At 47.6% G+C, this 10,566-nt stretch overlaps 1 protein-coding gene and 1 long non-coding RNA gene across 6 annotated transcripts in view; one reads left to right on the top strand and one right to left on the bottom strand.

Annotated features, from left to right (window-relative positions):
• Nucleotides 1–531: 531 nt before the first annotated feature.
• Nucleotides 532–3,162, bottom strand: LOC127059254 (uncharacterized). Its single transcript, XR_007776891.1, has 3 exons — nt 2,534–3,162; nt 1,735–1,797; nt 532–1,093 (listed from the first exon to the last, which is right to left on the bottom strand). It is a non-coding gene; the product is annotated as an uncharacterized LOC127059254 (long non-coding RNA).
• Nucleotides 3,163–3,358: 196 nt separating this feature from the next.
• Nucleotides 3,359–10,566, top strand: part of ZDHHC3 (zinc finger DHHC-type palmitoyltransferase 3) — a 33,918-nt gene continuing 26,710 nt past the window's right edge. Inside the window, exon 1 of one of the 5 annotated variants that reach the window (XM_030239974.2) lies at nt 3,359–3,495. The gene's annotated coding sequence lies outside the window, so the exon portion shown is untranslated. Of the gene's footprint in view, nt 3,500–4,107; nt 4,303–10,566 lie in introns of those variants that run through there. The other 4 variants (XM_030240068.2, XM_050971014.1, XM_018909705.3 and 1 more) reach the window with 4 other exon arrangements.

Below are 10,566 nucleotides of genomic sequence, written 5' to 3'. Positions count from 1 at the left end.
TGAGCGAGCAAAATTCAAGAGTGATGGATGGTTATGGAAGTTTTAGCTTGGTCTGGTCCCATTGGCAGGCTGCTTATCAATCAGCAGCTGGGGCAGAGTGGATGAATTTTTGGGACTCTTCCCACGGCATACCTGCATCTGAAAGGCGCCACACTGCCTGCACACTAGGGTTGTATGGGGATTGCTTACTGCTTCTTGGTGGGGAGAGCCAGCAGTGGACCCTGGCAGAGCTGGGAGCTTGGGTAGCTTGTCCTCCTCATTCACCCTAGGGAGGTGAGCAGGGTCTCCTTGCTGGGCCACAGGAGTGCCAGACAAAGGCAGTGCCCGTGCATGAAAGGCCCTGGTTTGTATGTTCTTTCTAAAATAGCATCTGCCAGTGTTGCTGTCCAGCACAGCACAACCCTTCATTTGGCTTGCAGTGTGATACTTGTGTCCTCACATTGCATGGTGTGAACCAGACAACAAGGAAGGAGAAATCAGAAACTCTCTAAAGATATGAGTGAATTCTTGAAGATATGAGCGAAGCAGTGTTAATGCAGAGGCACCCTATGATTTCCACTGAGAGCACAGGGAGATGACATTCATCTTACTTCCTGACTCTCACGGCTTAGCCCACAGCAGCTAACAGTTACAATTGCCAAGAAAGAGCGTTAATTTTTTTTCCCACTTCTGCCCCACCAGCTTGGAGTCTACTTAATGTTAGTCAAATTCTTTCATAGTCCAGAGGCTCAGCTAGCAAATCTTGTTCACATGCAAACAGCAGTTATTTTTAAGGTGGGAGGAGCCCAGGCTTGGCTCATTTTTCCTCAGGGAGGGCAGAAAGGAACCGCTTGCCCTAAAGAGCACTTCTGAGGACATTCGAATTCCGGCACAAGGCAGTAGTGAGTGAAGCTTGTCATACAAAAAAGAATGCCACTTGTTTCTTGGGTTTGTTGGGGTTTATATGTTGGGGTTTTTTTTTGAACAAAGGAAAAGCAGTATCTTTTAACTTCATTGTGGTAAATGAATGATGTATCTTGGCCCATGTCATGGTTTGACACTGGCTAAACACCAGGCACCCATGAAAGCTGTTTGCTGATCTTCTCTTGCTCAGCTGGGCAGAGGAGACAAAAAAAAAAATAATGAAGGGCTTATGAGTTGAGATGAGGACTGAGAGAAAACACGCTAAGGGCAAAACAGGTTAAAATTTAAAGGTATAAAGTAAGTCTAATATTAACAGACTAAGAGGAAAATAATGAGAAGTAAAATAATCCTTTAAAACACCATTTTTCCCCCCAGCCCCTCCCTCTTTCCCACCAACAGTGCAGGGAGACTGGGTGTGGGGGTTTTGGTCAGATTGTCACTTGAGGTTTTTTTTTTTTCTGTTTGTTCAGGGAGAGCAGTCTTTGCTATGCCCTCGGGTCCCTCCCGTGGGCAGTCTTTTTGAAACTGCTGCGGTGTGGATCACTTGTCCACGGGGTGCAGTCCTCTAAGGATAGGCTGTTCTAGTTTGGAAGCAAGGGCCCTCTCTGTCTCTGGAAGCAGGGGCCCTCTCTCTCCATTCGGGTCTCCCACTGGATTGCAGTTTTCCCTGACATCCACCTGCTCCAGCGTAAGTACTTTTCTCATAGGCTTTGAGTGATCTCTGTATCCCCCATGGACCTCATGGGCTGCAGGGGGACAGCCTGCTTTACCACAGTCCTCACCACGGCCTGCAGAGGAATCTCAGCTCTGGCACTTGGAACACCTCCTCACCTTCTTTTTCCACTGACCTGGGCGCCACCTTCTTGTTCTCCCCCACTTCGTCCTCTTCTCTGTCTAGGAGAAAAACAGCTGATTGTAGGTACCATTGCAAACAAGTTCCACCAATTCAAAGATTCTTGCAGGATCCTACATCACTCAGAGGTTGATCTCATCTAGGTTTCACATCGGGGAGTTGCTTGCCATGTTTTCTCCACCGGCCTGATGGCTCCACAGCCACTGATGGGCAGTGGCGGCTGCCACAGCACTGGCGCTACAGAGTGCCTCTCCTCATGTGGGGCACCAGCAAGAAGCCACCACCACCACCGCCCCAGTCCTTCTTCTTGACAATGGGCAAGGGGCAGCCAAGCAGGCAAGGCTCGCAGTGGGCCGCACCCAGATGGCGATGGCCATGGTGCACCACTGCGTGTGTGCCGGGATGGCCCCCGTGGCACTGCCTCGCCACCCCTGGAAAAAACTGCCTGTGTGCTGTTTTGATTTTCTTCTTAAATATGTCATCACAGAGGCATTACCAACCTCTCCAGTTGGGCCAAGCACCATGTTCCTCTTTGGAGCTACGAGAGATTGGCTCTGTCACATGTGGTGGAAGCTTCTAGCAGCTTCTCACAGAAGCCACTTCTGGCCTTCCCCCACTACCAAAAAACCAGGCTGTGCCAAAACAACACAGCCCAAATAAAGCCAGCCTCAGGCAACCCTCTGAACTGTGAAGATTTGCTCTGCATGATTAATACCTGGGCAAGGCCACAAAGGCTGGAAGCAGTGACTTGACGTGGACAGTGTGAAGCAAACTCACCCCGTGCTCTGGCTCTGAACATGCCACCTGCAGTGGAGTGCTCTGTCACAGAATTACAGTCACAGAACAGGTATGGTTGGAACGGACCACTGTGGGTGATCTGTCCAAGCAGGGGTATCCTAGAGCACACAGCACAGGATTGTTCTTGAGTATCTCCAGTGAGGCAGACTCTACAACCTCTCTGTACAACTTCTTCCAGTGTGTGGTCACCCACACAGTAAAGAAGTTCTTCCTCATGTTCAGGTGGAACTTCCTGTGCATCAGTTTCTGCCCACTAGCTCGCATCCTGGTGCTTGGCACCACTGAGAAGAGCCCGACTCCATCTCTGGCACACCCACATGCCCCTCCTTTTAGTCATTTATTATGATGTCCCTTCTCAGTAGTCTCTTCTCGAGAATGAACAGGCCCAACTCCCTCAGCTTTTCCTCCTAAGAATGATACTCCGGTCCCCCAAACATCCTCACTGCTCTGCACTGTACGGCTCCTCCTTGGGTGCCAACAGATTCTGGATACCTGCAAACCAAAACTACCCTGAACCCGCTTGGGACTCAGAGGTGCCCACTGAGGCAGAACCATCTGTTCCCATCTCAAAACAAAAAAGTGTGGGGTTTTTCCTCACAAAACCCGCATTCCCCCCCCCCCCCCCCCCCCCAGGCACCCGCACGCCCGGCCGTTAACGAGCAGTGGGCACAGGCGGTCCGCAGCCGCACGGGGCCAGCCGCCGGTGCCGTCCGTGGGCCGGGGAGCCCATGGCGGGGCGGGGAAGGGCAGGGCCGGGCCGGGACGCGCTGCCTCCCGCCGCCGCCGTTCACTTCCTGGTTCCTCCCGGCGGCCGCTCCACCTCCGCGCAAGGGGCGGGCGGGCGGCGGAAGGGGGGGTGCGGTGCCGTGCCGTGCCGTGCCGCTGCCGGCGCGGGGGCGGCGGGGCGCGCCGGACCCGCGGCGGCGGCGGCGGCCACTGGGGTAGGTGGGTGCGACTGACAGCGCGGGGCGGGGGGTGCTGGGGGGCGGGCAGGTGTGTGCGCTGGCGGAGCGGAGCGGGGCGGGAACGGGAACGGGAACTGGGAGCACAGAGCTGGGAGCCGGGAGCGGGCCGCCGGTGGATGCCATCCCGCCGCCGCCTGCCCCGCTGCACCAGGCGCCCCCCGGCCCCGCCGCTGTCCCCGGTGTCCCCGGCCCGCGCGGCCCCCGGCCGTACGGGAGCCCGGGGGTGGCGCGGCCGCCCAAGGGCCGCGCGGTGCTCCGCATCCCTCGGCGGGGCCCCCGGCCAGGGCCGGGCGGCGGGTCGTGTCCCGCAGCGGCGTCCCCGGGACCTGTAGGATCGGTCGGGAAACGGGCGGAGGGCTCCCGCTCTCACCTCGCCGCCTTACAGCGCTGGGCTTTAAATACTGGGAAGCTGAACACATGAAATGATAGCGTGCTAAATACGCGGTTTAGGTCTGCTCCGCGGCCTTTCGGAGCAGCTTTGAGTCCCCTCGGCAGGAAATTTAAAGTCGGAGCCTCCAGCGATTTCGTCAGGATCCTGTGACCTGTCAGTGGATTGCAGTGGTCCTGTAATTTGCTAATGCGTTGCAGCGATGGGACGTGCCCGCCAGCGAGCAGCTGGACAGCGAGTGGAGCTGACCCTGTCGCTTCCGAGGTGGCCCTGGTCACCAGGCGTGTGGCTGCGGCTGTCCGATGGCCCCATCGGCCAGGTGCGCCCCCGGCATCGGGAGTAATCCGTGGCGAAAGCATGGCGCTGTGCTGTGGCGGGTTTAGTTGAAATGGATGGTGAGTTTTACGTGGCAGTAGCAAGCGGTCCGGACTGGTTTAGAACGGTAGCTTCTAAGTATTACTGGAGTTTTTCTGTAAGGTAAATTTTTAGAAGAAGCAAGAGTTTTTTCTAATGAGATGGCTCATTAGAAAATAGTCTTCAAGAAAACAGGCCTTGGGGAGGAGGGGGCAGCAGTCTGGTCCCTGATGGGCTCTCCTCTTGGTGTGTACCATTGAGGGATGTGGGATGGACAGCAAGGTTCGTTTAGATGTCTTTCCTTTGATCCCGATTCAGAAAAGATAAACTGTGTTTTTCAGCATGAGAGAGAGTGACAATGTGCCAGACTCCTGGCACAGCAAAAGGTGTGTGTGGAATGTCAGATCTGTAGGAAAGGAGCCCAAATTTGGATGGTTGTTCTGATACAGTGTTCTGATACACAGAGAGGGGAGGGACTGGTGACTTATGGTGAGTGACTGCATTGGGTGTCTTGTGGTGTACATAGCAAGGCATTAGTGAGGACCATATTTTCCTTTGCTTAGTGAAAGCAGCAAATAAGTCTTTAGCGTGGCATTACAGGCATTTCGGTGATAAGAGTCATAAGGGGAGCCATGCCATTCTTATGTCTTTTAAAAACGCAGCCCCACGTGCAATAAAGATGTGCTCCTTCAAAGGCCATGACTCTGTCAGTGTAGCTCTTGGTGCTGCCTCACTGATGCAATAGTGTTTGTCACACCAGAGGGACCTGCTGCTGGTAGTAAGTTGTGTCTGACTGAATGTTCATTGAGATTTAGAAGGTGTTGCCCAGAAACTCTTGTGTGTTTATAGGTTTATGAAAGGAAAAATATCAGGTCTACCTAAAACCCAAAATATTTGTTGTGACATTTGGGACCCATAGAAATAACATCTATTGGGTATTCTCATGTATGTTTCTGCTTCCTTTTAATTTTCATTTCAAGTGATGTAGTTACAGACAAGGGTGTCTATTTCAGTTTGAAATTACTTGTTTGGTTGTAGACAAAAGTACACAAATGTAATTCAATCCAAATAATGGGAGCAGGTTGCAAGAAGATGAATGCCTAATTCCTCAGCAGATGCAGGTCTGCTGTGCCCAAATAGTTATGTGTTTTTTCTGGGCAGTTTCCTTTGCATCAGCAAAGGGGAACAGCTGACAGTCTTCAGCAGTATGTGTGTATCCTGGACAGTGGTAGCTCAGCTTTGGTGAATCTCTTTTTCTTACCTAATATGAATTTAATTTTCTCAAGGGGTGGATTGCTGTGCACCTCCAGCAGAACAGGAGCTAGCAGTGCTGCATAGTCCATGCAGTTTAAACCTGTGTGTTGCATTATTTCAGGAAGACTTGCTCATGGAGCCAGTTTTACTGTGCAGACATTTCCCATACAGCTGTAACAGGGCATCTCTCCTGTAGAGAAGACTAGATGGGCACCCACAGTGGTGTCGGTCTGAAAATGGACTGGCTGTAGCTCAGCCAGTCTCTGCAGATGTTAGTTGGGTGAGCTCATGCTTTTCTCTGATACCTCTGCAGTGTAGACATGACCTTTTTCTTAGGGCAATATTTGGGAATACAGTTTTTCTGCCTTCCTGAAAGAAGACAGCAGATAATGTAAAATATGACATGACAGAATAGTTTGTTGTCAGGTTTTATTTCCCCTATCCTGTGCTTAGATGGTTGAAGCAAACTAAATGTGACTGATTGTACCTGGAACATCATGTTTAACCTGTGCAGGTAACTGATCTGAAGCTTTGGGTTGTGTTCAAGAAAACAGGAAGTTAAAGCTTTCCTAATTGAAGCTGTGTGTTTCCTGGGTTGTGCAGGCAATAAGGAAAGAAGATAGCCCTTGCCTGGAGCTGCAGTGCAGCAAGTCTGCCAATAACACTTCACACATTGTCCTTTTGAGAGGGAGTCCAAAAACACGAGCCAGCTTGTTTGCAGGGTGTGGGTGCCAAAGACCTCCCCATATGGCAGCAGTTCCCTGCTAGTGAGGTGCAAGTGTTAGAGGCAAGGTGCAGGTAGTTGCTGGCTCCCTGCATGGGAGCACTGGCATGTTAACTCCTGTCGCCTTCCTCTGGCTGTGCCCCCAGCTTGGGGGCTGCTTGGGAGTGCTTCTGGAGACTGGAGCGAGAGATTTGTCTAGGCTTATAGCCCCATAGCTCTCTTTGCACCACCAGGTTACAGGGTGACCATACAGAACCTGCGCTGTTACAGGAGAAGAGGTAGGAGTGCAAGAGGATAGGTATGGGAAGGTAAGGAAATGAGAGGAAAGGGAACAGCAGTAGAGTTCAGCTGGAAAAATGTTGGGAAACGCTATTCCAGGAGCAAGTAAAACAGCAAGTAAAAGAAGGACACAGAAGACTCACTGTTAAGATCCTTTGACAACAGAGGAACGTTGAGGAAGTGCAAGGCCTTTGTTGATGTTCCTGCTCCTGGGCTGGTGGTGGATGGTGTGTTTGTCATGTTCAGCTGTGAGTTTTGCAATAGTGCAGAATTGACAGGGGTGACCAATCTTAAGTGCGTTGCAGCATGCAGAAGTTAAAACAAGTGAGCTGGTGCTGAAACAGTGTGAGTGGGTAAAGGTAGTGTAAAATACTATGCTCTTGGAAAAAAAAAAAGGTAAAAAAAGACATACACAGGCTTAGTGGGAAGGCGGTAGTACCATACCATAGATTACAGAGAGGACTGTAGCAGATGATAAAGGTAGGTAATGTGATATGCATTCTTTGTTCTTTGCAGCGGCCACTTCAATTACAGATGTCCAATACAGCGCAGAATAGATAAGGAAGATATTATATATGGTAGCTGGTCTTGTCTTGAACTCTTTGTATTACAAAAGAAAATTAAGGTTTACATACAGAAGCTATTTTTTATGGCAGCAAGGATCCCTTCTGCTTGCCAGCGCTAAAGTGAGCAAAACAAGAAATGCTTAGTTTGCCAACTCAGAAGTTCTTTGCTATGTTTCAAAAGCTTTAACCTACAGCAACTTTGAACCTGCAGGTTTTTCCACTTCTCTGAAGTAGCACCATATGTTTCTTCTAGTTGTGATTTTAACTTTGCAGGATAGAGGTGATAATTGTTTGGTCCCTGTGTTTTTAATGTGCTATTTTAATGTATGCCCTGTGTACTTTCTGTAGTTGGCTTAGGGATTTGCTTAGATGTAGTATGTAGATTTGAAATCTAAATGCTTTACAGCCTTTATACCTACATCTTTACTTACCCATATGTGGCAAGGCAGAATAATAAACTACAGGCAGGGGAATAAATTCAGAGAGTGACTTGTTCATGCTTGTGAAGAGGGGGCTGTAGCAAAAGCAGGTGAGAGCCAAATCCTGTAATAGACCATCTTGAGTGAAAACCTATGTCTGGTAGTTAAAGTGCTCTTTCTGCCTTGAAAGATAGTAGTTAGAATATTTTTTTTCACACTAGAGGGGTTCTGCCAGCTTCTTATTATGATTAAAACTTTAAAGCTGCAGCTCTTTCCTGCTCTGCAAAACATATTCCTTATGCCATGAAAGTTGTGTGGTTTTTTTTAAATTGAAACCGAAAATAATACCAGTTTTATAGATAAGCCTTCCCTTTTAATTTTTGTCTTTCTTAAAAAAAAAAAAAAAAAGTTGATAAAGGACAAATGGAGAATTTACATTCCCCTAATCCAGTGGCTTGCTGTTTTAGGTCCTGAGTCAGCATGTAAATTGCAAAGCTGTCCAGAAGACCAGGACAGCTTCTCCTGTTTTGTCTCTCATAAGGCTGTGCATTCAGGATAACTGCAGTGCTGTGGGAAAGCATGACATCCCCATCTGTTGTTTTCTGTTTCCTGGTGCAGTCTGTCCTGCACGACTGCTCTTTCCTTCCAATGCTTAACTTTAGATAGGTGGCAATGCAACAAGGATGGCGTGTTCAGGATTAATATTACTCTTTTGACATGGGTTAAGTAGCTTGTGTGTATTTGGTCTATTGGGAAACTGTGACATTGAAGTGACAGAATTTCTCTGTTGCCCTTGCAGCTCTGATAGTTAAAAACTTACCAGTTATTTTGTAATGGTTCATTACTTAATGACAGCTTTATAAAGTACCTTCTATCTCTGATGAAAGACTTACTAAGATCACTGACTTTGTGATCAGACCAAGTCAGATCCAAGTCTGACCTCAGTCTTGGTGCCCTTGTGATTTGTGCCCTGTTTCTACATGTTGCCCCAATTTTGTCGCTCATCCATAGTGGTCCAGTGTTTTTGTACCTTGGACAGTAACTACATTGTTTTTGCTCTCCTTTGCTCAGGCTAGCAGCTGACAGGCCTTTTGGTGGGGGTGCAATCACCAGATAACTCAGACTCTTAGGTCAGTCTTTATTGCGTTATAATTTATTTATACAATACATGTCCATTAGTTAAACAGAAATGATACAGACATTAACCAGGAAGCTGTTCCCATCCACCCTGAGGGACTGCATACCACAAGCATCAGGATAGGGAATCCCCTGTATTTGTAATTCAGAAAACATGGCCTTATTTTCCTTTCAGTTCTACTAATGGAATTCCTCTGGCACTGTTGAAGTTGCTTTTTGTCTACACTGATGTAAATTAGAGAAGGACTGAGGTGTTTGTGTGGCTGCATCTCTGTTGAGGCGCAGCCCGATCCAAGCCCTTAGGATGGAGTTTCTAGATATGACAGACATCTTTGAGGTATTTTCCCCCTCCCCTTTCTCTCCTTAGGGAGAAGTTCCCTCTGTGTATTTGCAATCCTATTCAAATGTGTTCTTCAGGAAGGCACGACTTCAATTAAATCTTCCCTTCTAATAAAAATAATGAAAGTGTGATTTTAGCATGAGCCATTTTTACTAAGGTCTTGTTCATGTGTGACATCTTTGAAGTAAGAAATAAATTGAAAATAGAAAATAACATCAAAATAGTTGATGTTTTAAACAGTTTTGTAAACAATTACTATAAAGCATTGTAGTGCAGCCACTTACTCCCTTTATGTATAGAAAAATGTTATAAATTGGTTATAAATTGTTATAAATTGGTTTTACATGCTCTCTATTCCCCTTTTTAAGGGAGGTAATCCAAGCCTGTGCTTTTACCCTCAGGAAACATAAATTTATTTTAAGCCTCGTAATTTTTTAAAGATTTCTTTACGCCATTTTTCTTGAGTATGGGAACTGAAAGTGTTGAAATTGCCTGACTTCAGGAGTTAAAGAATTCAGGAGAATCTTGAGATGTTTGTGAGCCTTTTGCTAAAGGCAGATGCATAGCTGGGAATGTAATATTTCGGCGTAACTCTACTCCTTAAAGCAGCCTGAATTTCCAGGAGAAAAGTGAAGAAGTATGTGTGGTAGGCACAATGCTGTTCCCTGTCCCTGGAGGAGGAGGGCTGGCAGCGCTGACTTTGCCCTGTGCTAATTCGATCTGAGTCATCGGGTGTCCTGTAAGGGCAGCGTTAACTTCCGTGCCCGCTCCTCCCCTGCCGCCTTTGCCATTGGAACCCAAGAGGGGGTTTCTGCCCCTTTGGGTTTTCAGCCCGAATTGGGGTGGGGTCTATTTTGTTTGTTGTTTGTTTGTGTTTTTAACCGTGTGTGGAGTCCCGAAAGCATGCCAATGGAAGTACAGCTCTCTGTAGCAAATTTGAGCCTGCTAATAATAGGTTTGCTTTTTTTAGCTGCCTTTCACAGACCTGTTAGATGTGTCCCATTGACCCTCCAGGTTTTGTAAACCAGAGGCTGGAAACTGCTTTGCCAATGGATATCTGGATGAATCTGTAGAGACTGCCAAAAATTCTCAGCATAGCTGGCCTGTTCTGTTGCACTCCTGCAGATCTGATAAAGCTTTTTAGGCCTTGCAGGAGCCATTAGGAGAATACATACAAATACTGATATTTTCTTATTATCTGTGCTTTGGGAAGTTTTCACGAGCTTGTTGGATTTTGGCTGCATGGAAGTGAGGTGGGAGAAGCATAGTTACTTTTAGTTAGGAAACTCACCTTCTCTTATGTCTCTTGCAAAGGAAGATTAAATATGCAGTTTTTTAATCTATGCAGTTTTATGTGCAGAAAAAAATGAAATAAACTTAAAAATTAATTCTCCTGCAGTTTCTGTCTGTCTGGAGCTGAATGATTTTGTTTAAAAGGACATCTGTCTTGTGGATCTAGATTGCCTGCCTTAGCTGTGAGTATAGTAAGGCTAGTTATGTATGTCTGCTTCCTTTTGATGATAAAACATTAACTTTAGTGTAGTTTGTCAGCTCTCAAGATACCCTGTGTGTCATAAAAGCTGTTT

This window comes from Serinus canaria, chromosome 2 (genome assembly GCF_022539315.1).
Source record: "Serinus canaria isolate serCan28SL12 chromosome 2, serCan2020, whole genome shotgun sequence".
NCBI lineage: Eukaryota > Metazoa > Chordata > Aves > Passeriformes > Fringillidae > Serinus > Serinus canaria.
The sequence above is the reverse complement of the archived record's forward strand: the minus strand, read 5'-3'. Positions and strand labels throughout refer to the sequence as shown.